Genomic DNA, 14277 nt, shown 5'->3' with positions numbered 1-14277 from the left:
TTAGCTCCTAGCGCCTTTGTGTGACCTGCACCACACGGATGACGGATGGATCAATCCATGGACCAAAGTGGCAGCAACTGTTCCTACAGTGGGCTATCTATGCCTGCTTTTGCTCTGAGCCATCGGTTGGTTCAGTCTGAACAAGCCCCTCGCTGAAACGGCACAGCCCACCGCTGCTCTAGTCATTTGGTCGATGCCCGACGGAGCAATGCGGACTAGACAGCACCCCCCTTGCTTCGCGTTAAAATCGCCGGTGTGCATTGACCAAGATGCACTCTCCAGACGCGATCCTTCGTAGTGTACCGATCGATACATGTAGGAGTGGCCTTGATCGTCAGAGAGAAAAGCGAAAGCACTGGATCGATGTAGGGTTTTGCTTTTGCTTTTCCCTGGAAATTGAAATGATCCGTCAGCAATGAGATCCAGCGGCACGCGAAGGAATAGCCGCTCCCACGCCTGCAGCTACCTGCATCATCATCATTTCCCCTGTTGAACCTGCCCTGCCGCCGGACCCTGGCTCAAAGTACCAGTACCAAAGTCCACCCAGGCCTTGTTTCTTTCTGCAGCACCAGGAGGGCCCTCGGTGGCGCCGGCCACCGCTCCCCTGAGAACGAAATGTGCGGCGAGGAATCGCTCGCTCCGATGCCAATCGACCGCGCGCACCATCACGCCTGGTTTCTTTCTGCTGGATCTGATCTCTCGCTCGTAGCATGTACGTAGGTATAATAACGATGTATAAAGGGCCGAGGTCTGCAGCTGCATGCGAAATTGCCAATGTTCTCGTCATTTCGTCGTTCATTCTTCTGCCATAATCATGATGAGGCCGGGCAGGGAAAGTCTGGATGCCTCTCGACGCTCTGTTTTCAGACGGAAGAGGTGGCTGAGGCTGGTCATAGTGGGAGTAACATAGGTAGTAACATAGATGCCACATAAGCAAAAATGATGATGTGGCAAGTAGTTAATGAGGAGAGAGGCAAATAGAGTAACATAACATGTTACCATCACATAGCGGTTTCCAATGCATAATGAGTCTACAAAGTAATAAATGAAGGCAACTATGTTACCACACCTATGACACTACCCACTATGAAGGTAGTAACATAGACTAGTAACATATGTATGTTACTAGTCTAAGTTACTCCCCACTATGACCAGCCTGACTGAAATTGCAAGTGCACGCGAGCAGAGCAGGGGTGGGGGATGGAAATGGAAGCGTACATTGCGACCTACATGGAGCCTGTCTTATCATGTCGATCATAGGCTCGAGGCTGTGATGGCGTAGATCGATAATGGCGATGTGACGCCGACCTAATCGTGCAGTTTGTCGTGTGATTCGTCTCGAATGCTTATGGCAGTTCACGAGGTCGCGTCATGGAAAATTACTTACTGAGCGCGCACTGTCGCATGCAGTTGGGACAAAACCGTGAAGTGGCGATTTCTTTGTAGAGGCAAACACGCACGGTGGTACTACCAAACAACACCGTAATCGCTAACCATCCCACGCGATTCTACTGTTCTTTTTTCGACCACATTCCAGAGCTGGCCGTGGATTGATAGGATGTCGATCATAATTGTTTCTTCTTCGTGCCGCTAATAGTAGGCTCACACTAGTGCCGTAAATGATTCTTGTTTTGCTGGCAGGGTTCGCATCGAGTTTGGGCCATACATGGCTCCTTTTGCAACCAAACACCTAACAGCTTGTCTAACAACTACACGGTCGGCTTACTCACTGAAGAACCCAATTAACTATGGATGAAAGTACGTATTCTGTACCTAGTTTATACGGCAGAGAGTATCGTGCGATCACCGGATTAATTACTCAAAAAGTGCGAGAGATGCCCATTGGCATACACTGAAAAGTGGCTGACGAAGAAAACGGAACTCTTTCTTAAAAAAGAAGAAGAAAACGGAGCTGCAAAAGCGTCTCGTCAGTTGTCGTCGGCGCCAATCTTCCTCCGGGCAATGATGCTCGCAGGAGAAAGAAGGGAAAGCGGAGGGAATTTGTGCTCCGGGAGGTTCCATGAGTTGGCTGGCGACAGATGCCAATGTCTAGCTACCAGCAGCAGCGCGCATTCAGGGCCACGGTGTGGCACATGGACATGGAATGTATGTATGGTATCGGCGATGCACGCAGCAACTTGCAGCAGGAACGGCGGTGCTGAGGAGGGCAGGTAGGAGAGCTCGATCTGCGCTCTTATCCGTTGGTCGATGCTTTGCACTTGGCACTTTCCATGGCTGGCGACGGTGCATCCATCCACTGTGCGAGGAGACCTGGCTCCAGCGTGAGTGATTAGGAATTTTCAGGCAGGATCGTTTCCCGATCGAAAGCCTGAAATAGAAAGCCCCGGCAGGTCGGGCACATGCCCATGCACCACCACCACATGAACTGAACCGAAAGAGAGCATCATTTGATCCCAGCGTTTGCTGCTGGCCTCTAGATTTCCCTTTAGCCTCCTTCCTCACGCCGTCGAGATGAGACGAGACGAGAACAGTGGTCGTCGCAGCAGGCTGCACCGATCGTTCATGCATGCGTGCGTGCATGAGCTAATGGGGGACAGCGGGGAGCGAGGGGGACTAGAGCGTCAGAGTATTGCTCGAGTCTGAAAGAACCAACAGCGCCGCTCTGGTCCTCAGGTTCAGAGCACCCACCACACCACACACGAAAAGGTGTGACCGGCGACCAGTCGATCGATCTCTCGTCTCTCACGGGGCAATAAGTTCGCCGACATCTTGATCACAAGCACAGATCGATCGCTATTCAAAAGTAGGAGCAGATGCTGATCGAATAAGCGCCAGGTACAGATTGTACAGCCCCAAGAGAGGATGGCGCGAAAGAAGCGGGAGAAGGGCATCCTGATCTACGCGCCCCCGGCGAACGGGCTACTTGTTTGGTTAGATCACGGTAGCTGACTGTTGCCCGTTTACTTGTGTGGTTCCGCTGATGATATGATGCGACACGCGCGGGTCAAATTCGGTGTCGTAGCTAGGCGCGGGCGGAGCCGAAAGGGCTTCTCCACTGGTGGTTTCTTCTTAACCAGAGGGAGGATTCATTTGGATTCTTACAGCGTACTGGGGACTTGGGGGATCCGTATTTGTGCTCAGGAACAACCTGATGTGAGAGAGGATTTTCCCACGCGGCGGACACCCGTATGAAACCGAGCTAACCGTATACCTTCTTTTACTAACAAAAGGGCCCGTGCGTTGGAACGGAAGAAAAGATGTATACATTCTTTTACTAACAAAAGGGCCCGTGCGTTGGAACGGAAGAAAAGACGTATACGTTCTTTTACTAACAAAAAGGCCCGTGCGTTGGAACGGAAGAAAAAATTTATAATCTTCAATGGCCATGATCATATTTCGCCGCACCACCGAGATACACTATCACTCTCAATTTCGTGAAATCATGAACATTTTTTAACTTGTGAACATATTTGAAATCATGATTTTTTTAAAAACTCGTGTACACATTTAAAGATTTCAGAACATTTTCTAAAATTCAGAACAATTTTTGAATTCATGAACATTTGTATAATATTTGTGAATATTTTTTAAGATTGTGAACATTATTTTAACATTTTTCTTAAATCAGTGAACATTTCTAGGATGGACGAAAATTGTTTTCGAAATTGGTGTAACAATTCTTAAAACTGACGATCATTTTTCCGGTTTAACGATTTTTTTATTTAACAAACATTTTTTGAATCAGCGAACATTTTAAGGGGCCATGCGTTGTAGCGATAGAATTTTGTAGATACACTATCACTCTTACTTTCGTGATATCATGAACATTTTTTATTATAACAAATATGCTCTTGCGTCGCAACGGGAGAAAAACAATTGGATTATGCAAGGATGAGATAAGGACTTTTAAAATATCATTTCATAAATTACGTTTGAATCATGTCATGATGAGATACCAGACATTTAAAAAGTCATTACAAAATCTGAATATGTGATGGTCTCATCAAGACTTGATTTCCTATAGCGCCACAGTGAAATATATTCTTTTGCTGAGCAAACTATATTGCTGGACCCTGCCTAAGCTAGATTGATGAATGATGTGTCTCGCCTTAACCTAATGTCGTGGCAGAAGAACATAATTATGTATGGAGGCAAATTAGACATTTAGTCATTTTCATGTAGCTTACAAAAACTAATCCATAGGAAGTTGTGCTAATTTTTTTGGGTTCAGTACGTGACACGTAAACCTTTTGTTTACCCAGCGCACGATGTATTAATAAATAAAATCATAAAACGACCTCCACAGATCCCTAAACAACAATTCTATGTAAGCACCAGTTCATTTTGTTCGTTACTTACAGATCGATTTGATTTTTTTTGAATATTTTATAAAATTTCATGGATTTTTTTTCAAATTCCTGAGTATGTTTTGAGTACACATCCATTTTTTAAAAGTCGTGAACCTTTTTAAATCTCATGAACATTTTGTTCGTATGTGAATTGTTCTGTAGTATGCCAACAATTTAAACATCAGACATTTTATGATTTTTCAATTATTTTAACTCACAATTTTCTAAATTTGGATTTTTTGGGAATCCTGAATTAAGTTAAAGAAGAAAAGTTAAAGAAGAAAACACAAAGACATAAATAAGAAAAGAAAAGGCAAAAAACAAAATGGAAAAAAGGGAACGTCACAACTCGCACATGGGCTGGCCCATGAACATGCGGAGGGAGGATAAGGCGTGCTTGCTATAAGTCAGAAAAAGAGAGAAAAATGGGGACCGGGGTCTTAGCCACCGCGATGCTAGTGCCGTTACGATACATATAAGGGTACACGATATATGAACTGTAAAAGCATCTTCAGCCGTTCGGCACCCCAGGCTGCCGAAAAAGAGCGGTCTGGGGGCGAACCGACGCTAGATTGGCTCCGGGGACGACCTAGCTCCAAGCCACGCCTCCAGGCGGTGCCCCTCAAGCCGCGGCAAATTCAAACTTGGTCACTTTCGCTCATAAAAACGCCACATGTTCGGCGATCACATCGGCCTAGTTCGGCGATTATCTTGCCATAGTTCGGCGATTGAATGGAAAAGTTCAGCGTACAAAAAAAAGAGGGCGGGCGTACACTGCATCACACGGCGGGCTCGTCCTCCGGCGTCATCGGCGTGGGAGTGCGCGTGCTAGGCGGTGTCGGAGCTGCTTCTGTGCTGGGCGGCATTGGCGCGGATTCTGTGCTGCTAGGCATCGTGGAGGCATCATCGCCTGGGTTTGGTGGCGTCATCGGCATGGGGGTGGGAGTTGGCGGCGCCGTCGACGGCAGCTGGTTCAGGATGAGGCCGCACTCCGCCAAGTGCCACGCCTTGACCGCCTCGTCGTTGCTCTGGAGCATGTCTGCCCCGCCCATCAGGAAAGCCAGGTTTGTGTTCCTCTTCTTCGCGACAACGTTCGTCCGGAGTAGGCCGAGCTTGACGGCGCTGCTCGTCACCAACGCCGACCACCGTGCCTCGGTCTTCTCTTCACATAGGGCGGCCCGGGCCTGTGCGTTGGCGAGGCAATGCTCGATGGACTCCTACACACGTGCGGTAGCCGAGTCGGCATGTTTCCCCTTCTTGGCCCCCTTGTTGCCCTCAGGGCGCCCTTCGCCCGCGCCCGGCGTCGGCGCGTCTGGCTTGTAGGTTTCCTTGGCCTTGGCAAGGGTGCGCCGGACATCCACCTACTTGTCGCACTTCTCGATCCGTTTGAAGACGTGGAGGTATTTGAAATCATGGTCGCTACTGTCCCGCCGGAACATGCCGAACATCCGCACAAGCTGCGCCGAGGGACTACCAGTGAGCGGCGCGCACCGGCGAAATGGAAAAGGAGAGGCCGGCGATCCATACCTGATCCTCGACGCTGGTGCCGCTCTCCGGGCGAGCCGTGATCTCCTCGACGATCCCATGCCATTTGTTACACGCCAATTGAATGAGCCCCCAATGGTTCGCCATTGCCTTCGCCCCGCGCTGCATGTACACGCCTTTGAAGTAGGGGTCGTTGAGTTTGCGCTCGTCGAACTCGACCTTGATGCGGTCCCAATACGTGTCGAAGCTCTGGTTCGTGCCAGTGATCGGGTCGAGGCAGACAACTTTCCACGCTTCGGCGAGGCACTCGTCCTCCTTGGACGCCCACTTGATGCGCGGCTTGCCGGTCCTGGTCGCCCCTTCCTCTTCTTCCATTTCCTCACTAGAGCAGGCGCCGGTTCCTCCTCCTCCTCCGGCTCCGGCTCGTCCTCGCCGTGCTCGAGCTCGCCGTCCATGTCGCTAGAGATCCTTTCTCGACTCCCTGCGAGAAAGCAATCCCAGAGCCATGCTATCCAGGTATCATCACAATCCAATTCTCATCTTAAGTATCCAGTTCTAGTTGTATCGATCGGGATACAACTCCAAGTGTCCGTTACCGTAGGGCAGGCTATCGATAGATGTTTTCTTCCCTGCAGGGGTGCACCAACTTACCCACCACGCTCGATTAACTCCGGCCGGACACACTTTCCTGGGTCATGCCCGACCTCAGCCAAACAATACGCCGCAACCCGACCTAGGCTTAATAGAGAGGTCAGCACGCCGGACTAAACCCATGCCCCCAGGGGTCATGGGCCATCTTCCCCGGAACTCCTACACGTTTGCGTACGCGGCCGATGAGCAGACCTAGCTACCTCCTTCAACAAGGAAGGTGCTTACGCAGTCCAACCCAGCGTGCGCCGCTCAGTCGCTGACGTCTATTAAGCTTCAGCTGATGCATACGACGCAGAACGCCATACTATGCCCACGTGATGGTTAGTGCTATCAGGCCAGAGGCCCCTCAGATCAAATATCCAAATCGTAGTGGATTAGGAACGCGCGGTAACAAGCAGAGACTCATGAAAGATGTGACCCCGTTGCCCCGTCTCGAGGACTTGCGGCAAGGGCTAGGAATGCCCGGCCACGCCTCGTAATTATCTCGCGGGCACCCTCCAGGTCAACCCATCTCCACCTCACTCGCAATTAACGCTACTAGGAAAAAGGCTACTAGCAGCGCGGGTACCCGCGCTACTAGTATCATGCTACAGCTAATAATTAGTAGTAGCGCGGGGTAAACCCGCGCTACTACTAACATTTTACTAGTAGCGCAGATGTCACCCGCGCTACTACTAATGAAATAGTAGTAGCACGTCTATAGTACCACACGCTACTAGTATCCTGAATACTAGTAGCGCTCCATTTCACCCCCACGCTACTACTAACTAATTAGGAATTAAAAAAATAAAATCCATCAATTCCATTTTATGCATACAATTCTAACAACTAAAACAAGCCCAGCTTTGTAATAAACCAGCAGCATTACACATCATTCCAAATCGAAGATTTATATTAAACCAGGAGCATTAGAGCATATCCATACATCTACACTTATTGCCTAGTCACTTATTCCAAGCTAGTGCAAACACAGTTGAAAGCAAACAAAAATGCATAAAAACACCAAACAGTGGCATTCTATCCCTCCAAATGATTTGCTCCCTCTCCATCCTTGCAATCATCTTCTTCTCCCTTATGTGCTTCTCCCATTTATGAATCCAAGATTTCTGTAAAGAGCAAAGAACAAATTAAATTAAATTTCAGCAGACATATATTTCCTTGCATGTTGTGATGTATAGTATCTACGGGAATAAATATACGAAAACAAAAAGTGAGTGATTTCTATTAACAAGAGATCGCCTATGTAATAGCTATAAACAAATGAAATTAATGTCTAGATAATATATATTGCCAACCAAGCCTAGATGAACTATATATTGTAGGGGGGTAAGTATGGAGAGGCAAGATCTTAGCTATGGAGAAGTTATAAGAACGCAAGGTTTACGAGTTCAGGCCCTTCTCGTAGGAAGTAATAGCCATACGTCTCGGAGCCCGGAGGCGGTCGACTGGATTATGAGAGTATGAATTACAGGGGTGCGAACCCTTTACATTGAGGAGGGGGTGGCTTATATAGAGTCCACCAGACCCCTCCGGCCCTCAGTTATGCAGGGTTTTAAGTACATTAAGGTCGGGCGTTACTGGTAACGCCCCTAATAAGGTGCTATGATGACCATAAAAGCTACTTAATGACCGACCGTTAGCGCGCGGAGTGACTTTAGGTCTCCTGGCCGTCGGGTGGTTGGATCTTGGTCGAGTGGTTGCTTCTTGGTCGAGTGTCTTCGAGTCCGTCGAGTGAAACACCGCCAAGTCGATTGAAATGTGATTTCTTCTGGAGGTGTCCTTGGGTAGGTCAGTTTGGACAGGTCCATGGCCCTACCCTAGGTACACAGATTCATCATTAGCCCCCGAATGGATCGAGGTTTGAGTGGGAAAGGGTTTGAGCACATCTCCGACTCATTTTTCATGTCGTGAGCATACCTTGTTTCAGATCAATAGACCAGAGTGATGACAACAACTTTCTTTCCAGTCACCTTGATCCATTCTTAGGTTTTGTCGAGTGAGTTCTTATACTTGAAGAGTTCTGAGTGACGGTGCGGAGGAGATCTTCGGTCCGACGAGTTGTTCTGCTGCCCGCGGATTTCGTGGGATCCAAATTTCGGGAAGCGCGCGGGACGAGAGAGGCCGCAGTAAACGGATGGGATAGCGCGGAGCCGCCTTGATCCCCACGCCACCTTTTTCGCCACGTATCGCGCGTGCGATCGCCACGGGATTTGGCAGGGCCGTCCGGGCCTACCAGTCAGCCACTCGGAAGCAGCCTCATATAAGGTGTTGGGCCGGGGCTCTGTTCCGCACGCCACCATTCTCTCTATGTTTTCTCCCGATTTCTCCGCCACCCTTGCTCCTGTCTCGTCACCAGATCTCCGCTCGAGCTCGAACTGCCACCATGGGGAAGGACAAGACGGCGGCGCTGGAACGCACGAAGAAGGCAACTGCGAAGGCGAAGGGTAAGCGGACCAACCGGGGTGGATCCTCGTCGAGGTCTGGCCTGCCGGCGGGCTGGATCCAGGGCGACTGGATCCGCTCGGCAATCACGCAGGACGACCTCGACGACCTGGTGGAAGGGGGATTTATCCCCCACAAGTCGGCTCGGCTCCCGGGAGACGAAACTGAGCCGCAGCCCAGAGAGGGTGAGTGCGTCCTCTTAGCAACTCACATAGGTTGTGGGTTCTCGCTGCCTCCCCACCCTTTCTTCCGGGGTTTTTTGAACTTCTTTGGGGCTCAGCTCCACCATTTTACTCCGAATACCATAGTCTATCTGGCCGCTTTCGTGTCTATGTGCGAAAACTTCTTGGGCTGTCGACCGCACTGGGGGCTCTTCAAACATATCTTCACTTGCCGTTCCCAGTCGATCAAAAAAACCAAGTCGAGTGATGAGAGGACTCGGGTGATCCAGATGTGCGGTGGTCTGGGGATCCAGATGAGGAGCAAAAGTACCTTCCCAGCGATGATCCTTCCTGACTCGATCCGGGGCTGGCAGTCGACTTGGTTTTACTGCAAGGATCAGCCGACCCCTGGCCAGTCGACTGGGCTTCCTCCTTTCTTCTTGGCTCGAGTGGAGAAGCCTGCTCCCCTGAAGATAGTTCCAGAAGAGAAGGCGCAGGTCAAGGAGCTGGTCGAACGGGTCGTCCAGCTCGTCCGCGACGGAGTGACTGGGATGGATCTGCTGGAGGTCTTTCTCGGTCGACGCATCCAACCCCTTCAGGCGCGCGATCATCCAATGTGGATGTATTCTGGGCTCGAAGATACCACTCGGATCCACCCGGAGGAGGTCAGTGAGGATACCTTGGAGAGCTGGTTGAGAGGAATCACTGGCAACAAAGACAACCCTCGGGGATCTAGGAGGGTGATTCCATTCGACAACTCGCATCAGCTGGAGCAGGTATGTTTCTGTAAGTAACTTTCCGACTCTCCATGTGATGTCCCGTTTGTGGTCGACTGAATGTCTTCTGATTGTTATTTTTTCAGGCCCTCATTGAAATGTACTCGATGCCCAATGGAGAGCAAGGGCAAGACTTGGAAGGCGAGGCGAGCGGCGGCGACAGTGGCGAGTGGACTTCTGATGGTGAAGAGGATGGAGAAAGCGAAGACTCAAGCGATGAAGAAGAAGTTGAGTCACCTCCTCGCAGGGAGAGGCGATCCAAACTTGCCCAAGAATGATCGAGCGTCCGTGAAAAGGTGACTGCTCAAGCTGGTCAATCTTCGAAGCATCCTCGGATCTCTTCTCCAACCCCGACCGAGAAAGCGCCCAAGCACCCCAAAGTTGCGGAGCCGAAAATCCGGAAGGCGTTGCCGAAGATTAAGATTGACATCCCCGTCGCTTCTGCGTAAGTGTCTTCCTCTGTATACACTCCACGCTCAGCACCGTTTGTTTTTCTTGTTTTAACCGGATGAACTTTGGAACTGCCAGCGCTGCCACTTCTAGGACCTCAGCTTACAGGGATGATGATGAGGTGATGGAGGATGCGGTCACGTCAAAACTGGGTATGACTCCTGCCGTACTGTCTTTATTTTGGTCGATTCAACTGCAACGTGTACCATTGGGTGATGTGATTTTGACGATTGAATTTTGCATAGCTCCCAACGTTATTGACCTCCCTGATGATGATGAAGAGCCTGAGAGGCCTTTGACGAGGAAAAATAGGCAGGATCCTACAAGCGAGGCGCCACAGTTGACGCCAAGGACGAAACCAGTCGTTTAGGATACTGGCGACGCCAATCGGGGTTCTATTACCTTTGATGTGCCACTGTCGAGTGCCTTGCCCTCTTCGTCGACTACTCAGGCTTCCGTCGACCCACCTTCAGTTTTTGCGACCCATCATGTCCCGGAGGACGAAGCGAATGCTGCCAAGGAAGCCATACGTCAGGCGGGCATCATGATGGAGAAGATGAGGATGGTGCGGGACGCCAGTCAGGCTGCCTATGACGCCAGCTTGGCCCTTCAAAGCAATGTTCAGGTTAATTGGTCACTGCTTTTTTGTTAGGATATGTTATCTGAAGACTCTTTTCCGAAAATCTTTGCATCTGTACACCCACTGGGTGCGTCAATTGAAATTTTTGAACCGGTGGGGGCACGCTGAGTGCACCCACTGGGTGTAGTCCCCGAGACTACGGTGGACTGCTGGCAGTCGACTGTAGTCGTTGTATTTTTTCGAATGTATAAACCAAACTGGTAGTTTGTCTCTTCCACTCGGTCTGGTTGAGTGGGGTCAGAACCGGTGGGGGCACGCAAAGTGCACCCACTGGGTGTAGTCCCCGAGACTACGGTGGACTGCTGGCAGTCGACTATAGTCTGAGTTCTACTTTCTCTCTTTCTGCCTCTTTTTTTTTCTTTTATTTCCTGGACTCGACTTCGGCGGGCCGGTCGAGTGGGATCAGAACCGGTGGGGGCACGCAAAGTGCAGCCACTGGGTGTAGTCCCCGAGACTATGGTGGACTGCGGGCAGTTGACCGTAGTCTTAGTATTTATTGCCTTTATTGTTTTCACTGTAAAATAACTTCTCCTCTTTGATTGTAGAAATCTTGTGATATGGGAGCTCGCTTTGCTGATTTGGAGAAACAGCAGATCCAACTGAACCTTGACTTTGAGCTGGCCAAGACAGAGCTGCAAAAGGCTAAGGATGGTGCCAATGGTAAGACGAGTTTGTCGACTGGTTTGTCTTGGGCTTGAGTACCCTTCTGCTCTTCCTGAATCAAGCACCATTTCTTTGCAGAAAAGCTGAGAGAAGCTCTGGCAAAGAAGGACTAGGATCTGGCTCCTGCCCGAAAGGAAGCTGACGACAGAGTCGCTCTGGCCGAACAGAAGCTGGCTTCGGTCGGCTAGTTGGAAGAAGAGAGTACCAGGATGAAGTCTGCTCTGAATGACTTCAACAAGGAGTGCTCGCGCTGGAAGAAGGCGAATCTCGTCCAGGGCGAGAAAATGGAAAGCATTGCTCGCGGGAGGGATGATCTGGAGAGCTATCTGAGAAGTCTTGCCAAGAAGTTGTTCATCAAGCTTGAAGGTGCACATTCTATTCCGATTGATTTTTTTGTGTCGACTCAGTGTACGAAAATTGACTTATCCTTGGATCGTGAATGCAGAGTTTTGCCAAAACTTTGAAGAGGAGATTGGGTGGATCGAACCAGGTTTGGATCCAATCAACTCTCCCGTGAAAGATGAAACTGCCATGAATCTGCTCTGACTGGAATCTCGCATCGACGGTGCCGTGGACTACTTGGCTCGACTGAAGGTCGCCATGTCACGGATCGACCCGACACTTTGGCCAGAGGCCACACTCCAAAACGATCTTGAGCCTCTGATGACTCGACTTAACGGAATCCCTGATCGAGTGCAGGAGTGGAAGAAGTCTTCTTCTCGGCGTGGCGCTGATGTGGCTCTGTCTTTGGTTCGTGTCCACTGCAAGGAGGTGCGACAAGATAAGCTGGCCACAATCAAGGTAGCCAACACCCAAAAGCACGACTTCCGAACTTTTATGGAGACTTTCATTGCTACCGCCACTCGGATTGCCGATGGTGTCGACCTGGACGAGTTTGTCAAGCCTGCCAGCCCTCCTCCTGCGGAGTGAACAAACTTTTATGCCCCACCTTAAATTTGCCTCGGAATGCCGAGTGGTTTTTGTAACCGTTAAACTCTTTCGGGCTGAATGCCGGAGCACTTTGACTTGTGGTCCGGACCCTTTAGGATTTATCTGAACTTGGTTTATCGTCAAATATCTTTATGAATCCCCCGTCGAGTGGAAATAGTTCTTCTTTCGAGACAACTTTTTTGTACTTGTGGCACGGCTCCGAAGGGGAAGGTAGCAGTCGACGTGCACCTCGTTACTGCAGAGCAGGATGGAGTGCATGTTGTATTTGTGGCGAAGCTCTCCAAGGAGGAGGTGGCCGTCGATCTGCAGCTTGTTACTGCAGAGCGGGATGTGTTTCGTACTTTGGCGAGTGAAGGAAATATGCCCTAGAGGCAATAATAAAGTTATTATTTATTTCCTTATATCATGATAAATGTTTATTATTCATGCTAGAATTGTATTAACCGGAAACATAATACATGTGTGAATACATAGACAAACAGAGTGTCACTAGTATGCCTCTACTTGACTAGCTCGTTAATCAAAGATGGTTATGTTTCCTAACCATAAACAAGGAGTTGTTATTTTATTAACGGGATCACATCATTAAGTGAATGATCTGATTGACATGACCCATTCCATTAGCTTAGCACCCGATCGTTTAGTATGTTGCTATTGCTTTCTTCATGACTTATACATGTTCCTATAACTATGAGATTATGCAACTCCTGTTTACCGGAGGAACACTTTGGGTGCTACCAAATGTCACAACGTAACTGGGTGATTATAAAGGAGTACTACAGGTGTCTCCAAAGGTACATGTTGGGTTGGCGTATTTCGAGGTTAGGTTTTGTCACTCCGATTGTCGGAGAGGTATCTCTGGGCCCTCTCGGTAATGCACATCAATTAAGCCTTGCAAGCATTGCAACTAATGAGTTAGTTGCGGGATGATGTATTACAGAACGAGTAAAGAGACTTGCCGGTAACGAGATTGAACTAGGTATTGGAATACCGACAATCTAATCTCGGGCAAGTAACATACCGATGACAAAGGGAACAACGTATGTTGTTATGCGGTCTGACCGATAAAGATCTTCGTAGAATATGTAGGAGCCAATATGTGCATCCAGGTCCCGCTATTGGTTATTGACCGGAGACGTGTCTCGGTCATGTCTACATTGTTCTCGAACCCGTAGGGTCCGCACGCTTAAGGTTACGATGACAGTTATATTATGAGTTTATGCATTTTGATGTACCGAAGGTTGTTCGGAGTCCCGGATGTGATCGCGGACATGACGAGGAGTCTCGAAATGGTCGAGACATAAAGATTGATATATTGGAAGCCTATGTTTGGATATCGGAAGTGTTCCGGGTGAAATCGGGATTTTACCGGAGTACCGGGAGGTTACTGGAACCCCCCGGGGAGCTAGATGGGCCTTATTGGGCCTTAGCGGAAAAGAGAAGAGGCAGCCCATAGTGGGCCGCGCGCCCCTCCCCTCCCTTGGTCCGAATTGGACAAGGAGAGGGGGCCGGCCCCTCTCTCTCGTTTCCCCCCTCCACGAGTCCTATTCCAACTAGGATTGGGGGGGGGGAATCCTACTCCTAGAGGGAGTAGGACTCTCCTGGCGTGCCCTATGTGGCCGGCCGGCCTCCCCCCTTTGGTCCTTTATATACTGAGGCAGAGGCACCCCAGAGAAACACAAGTTGATCCACGTGATCATATTCTTAGCCGTGTGCGGTGCCCCCTTCCACTATAGTCCTCGATAATA

This window comes from Triticum aestivum, chromosome 1A (assembly GCF_018294505.1).
Source record: "Triticum aestivum cultivar Chinese Spring chromosome 1A, IWGSC CS RefSeq v2.1, whole genome shotgun sequence".
Lineage (NCBI taxonomy): Eukaryota > Viridiplantae > Streptophyta > Magnoliopsida > Poales > Poaceae > Triticum > Triticum aestivum.
The sequence above is the reverse complement of the archived record's forward strand: the minus strand, read 5'-3'. Positions refer to the sequence as shown.